The sequence below is a fragment of the Pangasianodon hypophthalmus genome, chromosome 16, assembly GCF_027358585.1.
Source record: "Pangasianodon hypophthalmus isolate fPanHyp1 chromosome 16, fPanHyp1.pri, whole genome shotgun sequence".
Taxonomy (NCBI): Eukaryota; Metazoa; Chordata; class Actinopteri; order Siluriformes; family Pangasiidae; genus Pangasianodon; species Pangasianodon hypophthalmus.
The window spans coordinates 21,692,198-21,709,153 of NC_069725.1; the positions used below are offsets into that span (position 1 = coordinate 21,692,198).

At 36.6% G+C, this 16,956-nt stretch overlaps 2 protein-coding genes across 5 annotated transcripts in view; one reads left to right on the plus strand and one right to left on the minus strand.

Annotated features, from left to right (window-relative positions):
- Nucleotides 1-13,900, minus strand: part of LOC113530264 (sex comb on midleg-like protein 2) — a 43,295-nt gene extending 29,395 nt beyond the window's left edge. For both annotated transcript variants that reach the window (XM_026920092.3, XM_026920093.3), the window contains exon 1: nt 13,749-13,900. The gene's annotated coding sequence lies outside the window, so the exon portion shown is untranslated. The remainder of the gene's footprint in view (nt 1-13,748) is intronic.
- Nucleotides 13,901-16,794: 2,894 nt separating this feature from the next.
- Nucleotides 16,795-16,956, plus strand: part of LOC113530651 (cyclin-dependent kinase-like 5) — a 79,677-nt gene continuing 79,515 nt past the window's right edge. For all 3 annotated transcript variants that reach the window (XM_026920838.3, XM_053240735.1, XM_026920840.3), the window contains exon 1: nt 16,795-16,941. The gene's annotated coding sequence lies outside the window, so the exon portion shown is untranslated. The remainder of the gene's footprint in view (nt 16,942-16,956) is intronic.

Consider the following 16,956-nt stretch of genomic DNA (forward strand, 5'->3'; position numbering starts at 1 on the left):
CACCAAGTACGGGGAGTTTTCCCGCGTCCCACTAGGAAAGATCCGTTTCAATGTCTCTGCAACTCCTATTCCTACTCGGAAAGTCTGAGTTTGTTGAGAGCTCTGACTTCTGTGACAACATTTCAACATGAAGGTGTTCATAGTGAAAAGCAAGAACAAAAAAAATAACAGCAGTTGAAGGTTTTTAAGCAGTCTTTTGCGTTACTGTTTATATTTGAAATCGCTAAATACTGAGTGGTACTTCAAAAAGTGGAAGGTTAATTCGTTTTCTGCAAAATCTTTTGATCAAGCTGCTGTTTCATGTCCTTTTTGAAACTATTAACAGTGAATTATCACATCTACATTAAAAATAAAATCAGCACTCACCAAAGAACTCTTTAAGTCCAGTTTTTGTAGACTTTTGTAGCTTACCGTCAGTATTCATTTTATTTCCGACTTCAGAGGTTGAGTTCGCGTCAACGCTCTAATGTGTAAAGAAGGAAGTTCCGAGTTGGAAAATTCAGAGTTCCCAGTTGTCGTGAACGCAGCGTAATTATGAACTGGAGTGATGTAGCTGAGGTTGAGGAACTGTCAGAGCCAGAATTCACATGCCATTCTGACATTTTCACTTCTGGGTTTTTTCCAGTGTTTCCATGGGCATAGCGGTTTTTTTTAAAAAAAAGCAACAACTCTGGTTTAGGCCACGGCCACTTCGGGTTTAAATCGGAAAACAGATACGGATATCTGCTCAGCAGCTGACGCAGGGTTGATGCTGACGCTGCCATTTCTCTTAATGCTGATGATTGATGATACTGTGCTGTTAACTGTACATTGTGTCAGCATAATGCCTGAGGAAATATCGGAAACAGCAGGTCCGCTCGCTATTCATAATGTGTGTGTGTGTGTGTGTGTGTGTGTGTGTCACATACCGACAGCCCTAATGCCATATTTAGATGATAAGCTATGAAGCTCCAATGTGATTTGTTTGACTATACAATGAGTGCTATACATATTTTGAACCCTTTCTTCAGTTGTCCCTCTAGGAGAACCCTAGACAGACTCTTCCTATCAGAACAGTTTCCAAGTAGATCCCTTTTAAGAGACAAATAAACACTTAAATATTCAACAAGGTGAGTACCAGGAGGGTATAGCTAGATTTCAAAATGACTGACAGGTTCCAGTCATTTGTTTTAGGTCACAAAGTGTTTTATTCGTATTATACCACAGCGATTTGCCAACAATTCAATTTTTTTTTCTTATTAAAGGTGTATTAGGTAAGATTTGAAGTCAAAAAAGGTAAATGGGTGGAGTTAAATAAGATATGAATAATTTTTGTTACTCATTGAGCCTGCCCCTTTTTCTACGCATGTATACAAAGCTCCGCCCCTAAAACTTTTAGTGGTACAATTAGAGTTAACATTAGCAAGGACCGTTATCACATCACTTTCAAGAGCACTCGAACATTCAACTGCTTGAAAGCCGAGCTACAACTCTTAACATATAAACATGAAACTTCTCCTCCGAATGATTTATGAGGATGTGAAGGGGTGTTGGGGGCGTGTCTATAAAATGACTGACAAGAGCCCAATCCAATTACAAACGAACATTCTGGACCAGGAGGCAGGTTTTCAAACTGTTTTTTTTTTTTTTCAGCTTCGTAATAAAGTTGTTCTGAGAAAATGGCTTAAACTATTTTTTTTTATCATTTCTACATAATTGTACTAATACAAAATGAAAAATATTGACTACTGCACCTTTAAAGAATGATACATTTTATACTTTTTATCTGTTTATAGTTACATTTATTGTTACAAAACAAGTTCGTTCCTGTTATCACTCAGCATCTATAAACAATCGTTCCCCCACTTTTCTTGAAACTGTAAACTGCAACATCCCCCATGGTGGAAGACTAATGTTACAGCGTTATCTCTGGCTGTTACAAAGCGCTGACACTGGAGACTCCTTCCATAAATCCTAAACAAACATCTCCTCACAGAAAACTTCACGTAGAGCGTCCGCCGTACGAGGCCCTGTGAAATAGCTGTTACTCTATAAATGATAAATAAGTATATGATCTATCTTGATATTTAAGAATCATAATATTTCAATTTAAAACATCCTCACTACCCCAGTGCCCTATTCAGAAAGTAGTAAAAGGTCCAAAGTCTTTTGAAGTTACTTATTTTGCTCAAATTTTAGAGCAGCATAGCATAAATCATTCAAATGTATGTTCAAATGTAACACCATCAATACCACAATATTCTTCACCAGATAAAAGCTCCATAAAGGTTTGGAAAACACTGTCACTCAGACACTGACAATTTTTCAACAATGTCGTAAAATTTGATTACATCATTATTGTTATACAATTTTTTTTTATTAAAAACAGTCTTTCTTTCCACAAACTGATGTTAAGTTCTGAGGAAGCAGAGATGTCTGGTTTGTGTCTGCCTCACAGATGTCTTTCTTTTTGCATTACGCAACTGAAAAACAGCTTCACTGTATCATAGTGAGCAGCAGACATTATACATCCCACTGTATATACATACAAACACACACACACCCATGCAAGTAAACCACAAAATCCTCATGGGAGCGCGCTTTATGCTCCGCTGTATGTTAACGTCAACCGTCAACGGTGTTCAGCTGCTACAAATTTGTCCGTTTATATTCCCCAGTGTACTATTTTCGTAACATCCTACACACAGAACCTCTAGCAGCATGATCGTGTACGTTGATAGAGAAATCTGAAAGTCTTACAGTTATTATGCTGTGAAGTGTAGATAATAAGAGGTATTTTAGGTGTGGTGGTTCATCTAGAGTGCTTTAGCACGAAAATATGTCACGTTTAACGTTGCTGATCATCCACGAAACAAGTTCCTGTTGTCACTTACTGGTACAAAAAACGCTGACACTGGAGACTCTGTACTCTGTTGTTACTATAGAAACAATAACATATTCGAACTCATGCATTAACATAAACCTGCGATTGTGCCTTGCAGCCGGAACTACTGTCAGATCTGCTGTTGTAGAAAATTAATCAACACCTTCTGACCAATATGTCTAATATAATACAATGCAATTACAGCGACTTTCTCCCGTTCCGCATCCTGTAAAACCCATACTCACTATCGACCATCCCGCTCCACTGTTTCCCTTCCATCCATCTCTGTCGTCCTTGTTGCCGAGGGCGATAAGGATTCCTCTGAGCTAGATGTGTGCGTGTGTGTTTGTATGAGGGGTTGTGTAAATGTGTGTGTGTTAGGGCTGGAAAAAAAAAAACTTTAAAAGCATTCCAGCTACACTTCCTCCCCCAGATTTGGTCTCACACTCCCCTACGCAACATTAGCCACACACACCACCCTGTCTCAATACACTTCAGTTAATATTTATCCATACTGAAACTTTCAGAATATTCCGAAATCTTGTTGGATCCATCACATCGGTGAATCTTATTTACCTGGAATAATGTTTTATAAGCAAAAGTTAGGGGGGGGGATCCTGTTTTCCTACAAGCAGAGGAAGCAGGGAAGTAATACGACGTACGCAAGATGCCGGTTAGTATAAAGGTTAGTGTAGTAACAGTGTAATAGCAATGTAGTAAAAGAACACGGATTATATTATAATGCAGTATCCATGAATAAATACCAACGCTATCAAAAAAAAAAAAAAAATTTAGCAAAATATATATTAGCTAGGAACTCACTTGTTTCTTGGATGTTCTACATCATCAAATGTTACTATAAATGAATAAAAAGCATGACATGCTGTTCTTTGATAAATGCAAAATTGTTATCTTTGGCAAATAGCTGTGGTTTATGAGGAATAAAACATTTCAGATTGTGCAGGTAATCTTAATTAATAAGCAAATAATCAACTTCTAGGTGGTAACAGTAACGCTGTTTTGCATCACCACGCCCATCCTGTCGTTGATTATTTTCCTATAACAGCGTCTTCTGTTCCTTACATACAGCACGTGTCATATACAGCCATGTATATCTATCTGCCCTCTTCCACATACATGAGCTCACAGACACCCATGATTGGCTAGTGTCGCTGTGATTGACAGCGGTGGAGAGAGAGAGAGAGAGAGAGAGAGAGAGTACGCCGTCCCCTGCAATTTTGCTCTCTTGGCTCACGGCCAGATAGCTGTGGCATCATCGGGATTCGAACTCGCAATCTCTTTACTACAGGACGAACGCTTTTCTGTTGCGCCATCCAAAAAAAAAATGTGGGTGGAGTGTTTTTTGGTTTTTTTTCCTTAACAAGTTCACTTGTTTAACATCTCAAATCATGTTCCCAACAACATGCTAGCCTTTGATTTGCTGGAGATGTTTTTGTGGGCGGAGACTGATGTCTTTTTTCCTGTTGGTGTTGCACGTCAGTACACTGTTCCTACTGATGTCAATGGTTTAAAAAAAGAGGTGTGTCTACGATGCTCTCTTACTGACTTTTCTGAGCGTAGACTTTTATCTGCATGCTTTTGTGTCCGCTTATTGTGAGCTTGACCTCGGAATGCTTTTCTGGATCTCTGCTTTTGGATTATCCTTGGCTATTGTTTATTGGGTGTTTTTTAATGGCTGTGAAATGGTACTTCAAATCACTCTGTTTAAATAAACTCCCGCAATCTGATCTGCACCAACCTGTTGTGTCGCACGTGCTACAGAATAAACACAGACTAACAATACACCAGGCGTGCACAGACACTTAAATATTCCTTTACAATGCGCTAGGTGTGCATCTGAATATAAAAATGCTACATACAGCAAGCCAGCGTATATGTGAAAGACAAATGCATCATTATGAAATAATTAAAACTTAATTAAAAAACTTAATACAATAATCAGGAGCTGAATTACACAGCTAAATTAATTGCATATAAATAAATAGCAAGACAATACTAGTCTAAAATAATGAAAATAACTCTCTCTCTCCCTCTCTCTCCCTCTTCCTCTCTCTCTCTCTGTCCCTCTCTCTCTCTCACGTTTAGTGTGCGAGTGTGTGTACCTGTTGTTCCTCATCGTGGCATACACTGGGCTCATCTGCTTTGTGGTAACTCGGGTTTCTGCTCTGCCTTTTTGATGGTTGATGGGTGTCGCTTCGACATGCAACACTTTCTCTCACATCGGAAGAACAAAACCACGACACATCTCATTTCAGAAACATCTGCCTCAAATGCTAAAAACATTAGCCTCCTGTGTAACAAGTACAAAGCCCTAGAACACGATTAGGTAAATGTGACAGCAGTGTTTGTTTTCATGGACGAACTCACATCGAAATCGAAATCGAAAACGTCATCACAGAAGCAGGTTTGGAAGACAAACTGCATTATTGCACATTTGGAGTAATTTGGTGCCTTGAGACGTTTTCAGTAACCGTTCAATCATATTCCAAATGGACACATTTGAAGGCAACATCGAATCGTGACATCCCCGAATACTAGGTTTGGTTTTTTCATAGTTTTCTGTCCTGACTGACACGTCAAACCTAACCTTAATTAAACGCCATACACAGGCTATGAATTTCTTTTTGGCTACACTGATAACAACAAAAACAAATAAATTAGTGTAATAAATGTGCAAAATAATAAAATCGGTACATTGTATAACACTATTTAAAGAAACTGTTGATTCTTGAACTGAGAGCGTGCAGCACGAACGCTCATGTCTGTCAACAGAGCCATTCTTATAGCTCAATGATCAGCTTTCCTTAGATGGAGGATGCTACGTCTACAACAGCATGGGGGAGGTTTTTCCAGGCTGATAATGATCCAGGAGTTGAACCACATGTTCAAACCGGGCCTGTTTTATTTCCCCCTTCTCGATAACTTGTTAGCTCCTGACAACAGCGACTAGCGGGTGTAGTAGTCGACTTGTTTTTTCTAACCCCTAACAAGTAAAGCATTCATTCATTCTCTACAACAGAATCCCAATCTACAGCATATAGCAATGCATATGAATATAATGGCAATATGGATGTTCTGCTCATGTCATCATGTCTACCTTACAGGCATCCTGCAGGAAATCCTGCACCACCACACAAAACGACCTGAACTGCAAGGAAGCAGGCATATTATATTTTCATATCCCCAATTTACCTGATCATATGTAATGGTTTTGTGGTAACTGTAATAATTCATTACTTAAAAAAAAAAAAAAAATCATTCCTAGTGCATGAAGTTGCAGTGCCATGTTTTTCAAGATTTCTGTCTAGTGAACAGACTTCTGGGATGCCTTCAGGAAGAAGGTCACATGAGACACAGCCTTTAAATTTGTCCAAATTTAGAAGAGGACAGATGTCCGTATCTCGCTGTCCAAATGGGACAGACATTAACTGGGTGGTCCAAATGCTGCAATGAAACGCCTTCCAAATGGAATGGCCACATTTTGAAGTGTCCAGGATGACACTTCTTTATTGGGCATGCTGCTGGATTCTGATTGGTCAGAAAGTGTTGTTTCATTTTCTACAACCGCAGCAAATCACAGGTTTTTAGCAATGTGCTTGTTCTAATACATTAGCTAATATGTTATAATATAGGTGATAGAAGGGACTTGTTTTGATTATTAAATTTAACTGTAATTGAGAAAAATCCTGATTTCTTGTTCTTTAACAAAGAACAACATGTTGGCAAGTTGCCTGGGTTGTAAATGGACTAAGAAAATAATTCATGTAATCACTCCACACCTTGTTGTGCTTTATTCCTCAAACACCATACAACCAGTAATTGGCACGACAGATTATGGGAACTCAGGCAACAAATCATTAGATAATACAATTTTTAATTTCATATTTAAAAGCTTTGCTCGCAAATCTCATACATAAACCTACCATCAAGCAGCGTGGGGAGTGAAGGGCGATATTTACGCCGCGTGCACTGCTCACGTACCCTTAGAGACTTATAATTATTGTGAAAAAAAACCTGTTTGACAAACAGAAGGAGAAAGCTGTAAAGGTTTAACACCACTGGTGTTGGAATATGGTGAGATGTTTCAGTGAAACATTTAGCTGAAAACAAGACTTATGTTTTCCATTACCATCACACATTAATTTAATTTGTAACTGCTTGACACAAATTCGGGAAGTGGATTTAATTTTGGCAGCTAAAAGCAGCAGATCATTTGGGAACTCAATTATCATCTAATGGAATGGATCCTGAAGTCACAGCCCTGAAATTAGCCTTAAAAATAAACTGGTGTATATACGTTATATTTTTAAACCCAGATATAAAAACCTGCCAATTCTATTCAGAAGTTTGGTTCATTTATTTCAATGTGGGACTCGAGTTCTGAAAAAAGAATAACACGTATATATTGTCCAGGATTGATCATGGAACCATTCAACCATGTGACCCAACGTGCATGCTGACCATGACATTACCCATTTGTTATTTTTGAAATATTTGTTTTAACGTGTTATTCTTGTATGATTTATAAATGACGAAATCCTTTCAAGGGTTAATCCTCGAGTCCGAGTGTGGAAATGGGTTTCAGTGGGACTTCAGTGCGTCTGCTGTCTGGGTGATGTATAGACGAGCCTGCGGTCAGGCTGGATAAAGCAGAGCGCTACCTCCTCTCACCTGAGCACATGGCAAGCGCACAAGCAGCAGCAAGATCCAGAGAGATCCGCCCTCCGGATATAAAGCCAGAGACAGGACAGATAAAAAGATCAGCTCTCAGTAATGAGGCAAGGAGTGAGGGACGGAGAAAAGAAACAGAGAGAAAGAGAGAGAGAGAGAGAGAGAATATAATGCTATGCATGCAGTGATATTGACTTATATGATATGTGAGGAGTTAAAAGATATTAAAACAAATAATAAATGAGAGGATGGTGCTAATTTTTATTTAGCTTATACCACATTGAATGTAACTATAACTGGATGAAATGTACTACTATCTTGTATTATAATTAATAAAAAAAATCTAATTGATGGTAGTTTGATGTGCTATAAGAGGAATAAACCACTAAGGGGATATGCTGTTTTGGGAAAATAATCAATAATGTGGCCTGACATGAAGCAGAGTTACTGTGACCACTCAGATGTTGATTATTTTCCAATAACAGCATGTCCTGAAATAATTTATTCCAATTTGCACAGCAACAATAACATTTTGCTATTAACTAAAGGGCAACACATAGTACTTTTAGCCATTTGTAGTTACATTTAATGCAACAAGTTAGTTCATGTTATTTTTTTCATCATAGCAGATATTACGAGCCAAAAAAAAAAAAACACAGCCTGTCTTGTTCCAGAGAAACCAAAAAGCACGGACTCCTCTGTCTTGAAGACTTTCACACGGTGGAAAACCTCCTGACTGTTACAAAGTGCTGACACTGGACTTGTGAACCTGTGACTTGTATTACATCGGAAATTCAGTCAGCGCTGCTGTTATAGGAAATGAATCAACAGCTTCTGACCAATCTGAATAGAGAATTCAACATGGCAGTGGTATAACAGCTCATAACAGAGGTAAAGACCAGGCTCTCGCTGTTACCACCTTCCTCACGCTGTGCATCTCCTCCGTAAGTGGTTAAGTAAATAATACCCGGATTCGGAGACTTCCCCTACAGCAGTGTGCGTCAGAAGGCGCCGTGGGCCACGTGCGCGCTGCTGAGGCGGAGTAGTGTGCGTTACTGGATGCAGAAGGTAGCCGGGGGGGACGCATTCCTGAGCCTCACACACAATCAACCCCTCTTTTCTGACTCACTGGGTAACATACCTTTCTCACACACACACACTCTCTCTAAACATCTCTTCTTACACCCCTGTGTAAACGTGATGCACGTTTCTGCATTTCAATCCCATTTTAAATATATAGATAAAATGACAAGCGTAATAGAGGATGTGACTCAATGGGGGGTCATTAAAATAAAAACTTAATGAGAACAGCTTATTGAAAGCAGCAGGCAACCGGTTTGATCGTCTCTCTTTAACTAGAGTGACACCTCCTGTGCCAGGAAAAACGCCAGCTCAGACAACTTAACACCCTGTAGCATTTTTATACACTAGATATACAAGTCAAATATCTACAGGTACTACAGACCAAACAGATCAGCGGTTTATCGAAAAATGGGCTGAATATTCACAGATATTTCCAGTTGCTGAGGATCAAGAACTGAGGTTTTTAATGCAGGAGTCATTATTGTGAGATCTCGTGAGGGGAAATGTGGTTTTAATGAACTGTTTACAACTCTAATGCTGTCGTAGCTCAGCACTAGGAAGGAAGAAGGCCAGCAAGTCAGAAGTATCACTTATAAATGGAAATCTCTACAGATCCAATAATTAGATTTCTTATTTTGTTTTTCTTCTGATTTTAAACCATACACTAATATCATTTTCACACATTACTGATAAGCAATTCTCGAAACTGATTATTCAGAACCTGTTGAAGTTGCTTTCCTACCACAGCAGCTCTGACAATAGTTCCGGCTGTAATTCATATCACAGGTTTATATTAGTTGTAATACGTTATTGTTTCCTCATTCTTTAGCTCATTCACAGGTAGCTGGCCGCTGGATGCTCCACATAATCTAAGGTTAACCATAAACAGGTAGTTGTGGTGAAGTTTTCTGTAAGGGGATGTTTATTTAACAAGTTTTGGAAGGAGTCTCCAGTATCAGTGCTTTGTAACAGTCATTTTTCCACCATTTTTTCCCAGTTTCTCTGTAACATGACAAGCTGTGTGGGTTTTTTTAATCGTCTTATTAACTTCAAGAGAGAGAAAAAATTGAGGCTGTTATAAAATAGGTTATAAAATAGCAGTTAACTTGCCTCATGTTCCAAACACTGCATATAACTATAAATGGATAAAAAATACTAATAAATTGGCCAAATAAAAGGCCAAATTGTCAGCCAACTGCTGTGGTGTAAGAGGAATAAAACACTTCGGGATGTGCTGTTATAGGAAAATAACCATCTTCCAAGTGGTAACAGTAATTCCACATCACACCACTATGTCGCTGATTAATTTCCTATAACACCGCACCCCCCAACATGTTTTTTTCCTTACTAATCAGAGTATACACATTGCTTTATCAAATGATTCTCTTTCGACTTACATTTCAAGCATGAGACGCAAATTATCAATCCATTATTTAAACAGTCACCTAAAATACAACAACCGTACATGATTGTAAAATATAAAACAAATGAAACTATTCTGATAGCAGTGCTACGATAGCGAGACTGTTGACTTCTTTCATTGCTGGTCACATGACATACAATGGTGAAAACATCCTTAAACCAGCCTTCCAGCAGTCATAAACTTGACGTCACGGTCGTGTGTGCAGCGGAAAAAAAAAGTATTATCAATGTGCATCTCAGTGAATGGTTAATAAGAGCTCTTCCTGTTCTATTCTAGTTGTCCTCTTTATGTGTCCGAGATACGCAGCATGCAAATGAGCATCCTGAACACGCTCACGCACTCTACATGAGTGTTTCTGTGTATAAGGCTGATTCACAGCATTCACATGACCCCGAAAACCGAAGCAATATTAGTCACAAAACTTTTAATCATGTGACGTCAGTGGTGAGCAACATCACTTCAAGGTGACCTGGAGGCAAGTTTTCACAAGCGCACTGGAGCATAAAGCAAACATTAATTTAGACCCAAAAATACAGCATTGAATTCCCCAGTTAAAGGTGAAGCACCACTCGAAATCAGAGCACGTGGAACAAGAGTAATGAACTGGCTGGCACTGGTGGGAGGGGGAGCCAATATTTTCCCACACACCCCTAAGTCTTATTTTATTTACTAAAGAACGACACATCTAGCGCTGGTGTCTTGGACTTGAGATGTTTTCTGGATGGACTTGTTCTCCTCTTGGAGTTTTTGGAAATTGTACTAAGTCTCGGACCTCGGTCTCAATAAACACGGTCTTGGTCTGTTTGTGAAAAGAATGGTCATGCTGTCTTTTCTTTTCACATGCACAAAGTTTGACAAGAAGTCATTCCTTCTTCTAGAAAGCAGCATAATCATTGGCGCAATGCACAACTGAAGCCAAGTAGTTGAAGTTAAGACTTTTCCTGAATCTCACTTTTATTTAGACATGATCTTTATTTCGTCTCGCTTTCATTTGGACTCGATCTTGACTCAGCCTCACTTTTATCCGGACCCTATTTCTGTCTCAGCCTCAGTCTTGCTTTCACTTGAAGTTTGGTGAACGTGGGTGGGAATCATTCAAATGTTGAACCCACTTAACCGTTAGACACCTAATCTTGAAAAAAAATCTTATCTTACCTAATGCACCTTTAATGTCGAGTTAGTTACTTTTTAAAGTGAGTAACAAATGAGATTAAAAGCTCTGACATCTGATGATAATGAAGATACTTCGTTGATACTGATGATGAAGACTTTTCAATACTTTGAAAAGTCGCCTTTCTCAAGAAATAAGAGGAGTCTGGATGTGTTTAGACTATCTGTACATCAGTCTTATTCTGAACTCAATGTCCTATTGTGCTCTGAATGTTCTATAAAGAGATTGTTATGACTGTTTTACGAACCAAGTTGAACTGTTTTCCCAGCCAACTTTGAGAAAGTAACTCTGCCAAGTTCATTTCTCACATTAAAAAGAAACATTTTCCTATTTCTTAGTGAAACAGAAAGAAGACACACAAAAAAAAATCCCATTTTCCACGACAGAATGAAATGAATAATACAGCACAGGAAGTGTGATAATAACTTTCGGAAATAGATAGGCCTGAATAAGAAGCTGCTTAATAGGAACTTCATTATCATTTATTACACGCCTTATAAAATATTCATAACATTGTCTTTTGTAATAATAGTGAACTCTTCATCTACAGAAGTGAGAATGAGGAGAAAGATTTCTAGAGCACCAGAGCACTAAAAAGATAAATACTGATAAATTACCATCGTAATAAACGAGCTCAAAAAATGTCAAATCTGATCTGACTTCACTCATGAGAATCACTCTGGAGCTTTCACTGTCCTTTCTGTTCTACTTTAGTTTTTCAGAAGTTAACAATGTGACTGTTGGCTCTTATTAACCGAAATAATGTCTTATATCCAGTATATTGTGTTTTATCAAATGTCTTCAAGCATTGAAGGTGAAATATTACTGCCAGAGTACTCTCATGAGCAAGGACCACTGCAGAGCTGAAATTCACACCAGAACACAGAACATTTATTATTATACACCAAATACTAATATTATTAATAGCAATAGTACCTATTACTGCTGCTGCTACATAGCTACTAGTGCTAAAATTACTATTTAAGTATTTATTATAAATATAATCATCATTATTAGTAGTAGTAGTAGTAGTATTTGAGTATTTTATTATACACTCACATACATATATGTATACACACACACACACACATATATATATATATATATATATATATATATATATATATATATATATATATCTTAGAGCTGCACATGTATTATAAATATTATGTATTATATATATTATAGCGATATGCATATACCAAGGGCTTGTGATAACTGAATGATATTTTAATACTAAGTCACAAAAAGTCAAAGTTTTAGGTTGATTCAGATAGTGGAGAATGCTTTCTTTTCCTCAGAAGAACATGAAACATGTACGGTGGTTGTGTTATTTTCAGTTTTTAAATATATAAATATAACTTCAATTGATTTTACACACTTATAGCATTATCGTACCGCATATCACATTATTTAACAAGTAATCAAATATCACATCGTTCTTCGATGTTGTGCAGCCCAAATATATATCCTAATTATTATTTTAAAATTTTATACACACACACACACACACACACACTCACACACACACACACATATATATATATATATATATATATATATATATATATATATATATAGAGAGAGAGAGAGAGAGAGAGAGAGGGAGAGAGAGAGATTCACACACACACACACATTTATATCAATTATTATTAGTAATAGTAGCAGTACTTTATTTTATTAACAAATAATAATTAACAAATATAAAATTAACATTATTATTTATTATTTTTATATAAGTAATAAACAATTTAAAAGATTTGTTATTGCTATTATTGTTATTATTATTTTATTATGTTATAATTATGATCACTGGTTTTAAATAACTAACAAATATAAAAACACATTATTGTTATTATTATTATTGTTGTTGTTATTATTGTTGTTATTATTATTATCATTGTTGATATTATTGTTGTTGTTGTTGTTGTTGATATTACTAGCTCGTGGCAGCAGCAGCAGCAGTAGCAGTAGATGGTAAAAGGGGTTTATTTTGAGGAAAGTCCTCTCTGCAGTGTGAATCAGAGAGTCTCTTCAGTAAAATCTGAACTTTATCTGGGGAGAGCCGCGCGCGCGCGCATGTCATCCGGCCTGCTCAGTGACGACTCGGCTGAAGTCGCGCTCAGAGGAAACGTCATCACGACAAGCCTTATTACACATCAACAACAAAATAGCACGTCCGGCTAAAACTGAGTAAAAGTGCGTCCTGAGAGAGAGAGCACACACACACACACACACATACACACGCACTCCTCCCCGAGCTGAAGAGCCAGCCGCGCATGAAGGCCTTATTACGGCTTTATGAAGGTTCACAGCGGGGTGGACGCCCATCAGCAGCTCCCACTTTGGAAATAAGATGAGAAATCCATCGCGACGCGGTGAAACTGTTTACACTGAAGCTCTGGTGTAAAAGCTCCTCACACACACACACAGCAGCAGCAGATCCTCCTCACACACACACACTGCAGCTTCACACAGCCAGCCGACCCACACACACACACAAAGCCGACACCTACCTGGGCGAATTTGTCGAAATTGAAGCAGATCTCAGTACTTTTCGCAAGACCTCGCCGCCATATTTCGATAACCTCTGTGCGCGTGCGCATGCGCAGCAGCGAACATCGAGCCGCGTTACGTTTTGGACTTTCCACTGAAACCGCCGCTACAGCGTTATTTCTCCCACCCGTATTCAGGCAAGCCACGCCCCCTGCGCGCTGATTGGCTACTGTTACACTCTTACCAGCCTGAAAACAAATTACTAACAGCAGTGACAACATTTACTGTGTTTTAATCTCACACTCTATATATATTTTACAGTGAAATATATATATATATATATATATATATATATATTTTTTCCTTCTTGGAATTATGTTTGTTTGTTTGTTTGTTTGTTTGTTTACAAAGAGTGCTCTTCAGTTGCAGCTCACATGTAGATCTGGGTTTATTTCTTTATTTATATATTTGTTTGCTATTTATTCTTGGAATATTTCTGTTATTTATTTGTTTGTTTGTTTGTTGTTTGTTTATTTTTGTTTTGTTTATTACTTAGACTGATCTGTGTTTATTATATTTAATAATATATATATATTATTTCTATTTATATAATATTTTTTATTATTCAATCTTTCTATTTTTAATTAATTAATTTATTTGTTTATCTGTATTTATATTTATTTTTTTAATTCACCACGAGCATTCCTCAGTAACAACTCGCATTACACAAGTAGATTGATCCAGGTTTATTTATTCACTGTATGTTTTTATGTTTATTTTTTATTTATTCTTGGAATTATTTGTTTCATTTGTTTGTTTGTTTACTTGCTAAAAGATAGCATTCACAGTTTTAAAATTGACCTCTAGTTTACAAATTATCAATAAATACAATAAAGAAATAAAAAAACAAACTTTTAAATAAACAGACAAACACACACACACACACACACACACATGCAGAAATTAGAGATGAAATGAAACCCAAATCCTGCAACAAATAAGAATATGAGGCAAAATCAGCAGAGATTTCCTTTAAAAGAACCAAAAGAGAGAGAGAGTAAAGTTTTAGCACCCAATCTCTTGCTCTCCAGACCTGATCTGAAGATGCCACAGTTCAGGAGATCAGAAAGAGGTTAATTACTGAAACTATTAATATCATATTCAGAAAGGCAGATGAAAATGTTTGAGTTTCTGTTTCTGTTTGTTCATTATTAATCATTTATTATAGAATATTAACATAAAATTGCATTAAAGTGGTTTTAAAATGATTCTCCAGTAGTTCTTTAGATTTCTTATCTTTCAAAAAGTGCTTTACTTCAAACCCTGGTGTGGAAACACCTACAGGCCTAAAATTTGTTTATTTATTTATTTATATAAAGGTTTGCATTATTTGAGCAGACTTTGAGCGTATAACAAAGCTGAAACCTGACACTAAACGTGTTGATGTATTCATTTCCTTGTCTTATGTATTTTCTAAAGTGTCTGCAAACATTTGCATGACTTTTAATTCCATGACTTTTAATGTACATTGATGTAGACTTCTCTATAAAACATAAAAGAAGTAGCTGGAAGATGTTATAAATGAAGAAATTCCACAAAATATACTTCATAATGTTTTACTGTATACTTATTACCAAAGACACACATTATTACCAAAAAAAAAAAAATTTGTTTTGGACTGAAACTCATGAATTAGCTCCTAAATAATAATTTCACAAAGAATTTTCACAAACCCATAAGTTTCATTAATATCTTCCCTGAAAATATACTGTATTGGAATGAAACTGCAATGTGATGGTACCTGATTTCACCACATGGTGGCGCTAATAACTTATAAAATGCAGGAAATGAAGAAATGAAGAAGCTTCAGTCCATCTGAACCTCTCTGGGTTTTACAGCTGAAAGTACTCATTAAAAAATCTGCCATCATTCATTTAACTGACATGAATTCACACGAGAGGCTGTATGGCTGTCAGTAATGTTAATATGTTAATCTCTGTTACCTCAATAATTATGTTTATGCTAATTATGCTAATTAGAATATGCAAATGAAGCCATGTTCTTCCAGTTGTAGGTGTTGTGTAAAATTCAAAATAAAACCCAGTGACATGAAGAACTTTATCTCTGGATGTGTGTGTTTAAATCCAGACTCAAAACTTATCACTTCTTTAGCTTTCATTATTCATTGTTATTACTGTTTTTTTTTTAAATGCTTTAACTTTTCATGGTTTGTTATAACGTTCGTAAAATTATAATGAATGTATTAATGATTATAGAATATTTAATTATGTTTTTATTATCTTAATATTATCTTAATCTTGTATGTGTAAAGTAGTGTGAGATTTTTGGATTATTTTAAATGCAATGATTCAATTCTATTCAAATTTACTTATATACTGCATTTAACAATGGACACAGAATAACTTTATAGAAATCTGAATATAGAATATTTATCACTAATGATGATGCCTTGTTGTTGTTATATAAAATAATAATAATAATAAAAATAATAATAATAATAATAATAATAATAATAATAATAATAATTATTATTATTATTATTATTATTATTATTATTATTATTATTATTATTATATTTGTATTTATTTATTTATTTATTTATTTTGGCAGACTTGCTATTACTATTGATTATTATTATTATTATTATTATTATTATTATTATTATTGTTATTATTATTATTATTATTATTTTCCAACAGTTGCTATTACTATTACTTTTGCTGTTTTAACTTTTTTTTTCCCCCACTTGGCAGAATCAAGAATCAAACCTGAAAATAAAACTCTTTTGCATTTTGAACAATAACTGCAATAATAATTTAATTTAAAAAGAATTAAAATAAAGTCACAGCACGCGCTTCTGGTCTTCTGATTTACAGAACTCTATTTTGACAAGTCCGGCGAGGAGACGTAACCATGGTCCCAAGTCCCGCCCCCCTAGCGGCTGATCTGTGTCCCGGTTGGCTGGTTCGAGCAGAGGCGTGCGCGTGCGGAACACGGTGGTCCGTTCTGATTGGCCGAAGTTACGTCGCTCAAGATAACTGTTGCTATCAGCTCTCCAGTGCGATGACAACTGCGCGTGAGGATCCTGAAGTATGCAGCAGCGGCGGCAGCAGCAGCAGTGGAGATGTGGTGCTGTGCTCCAGCCTGGAGGACTGAGCGCTCACACCTTCCTCTGAATCCCCCGCACTATGCGTGAGTATGCTTTCC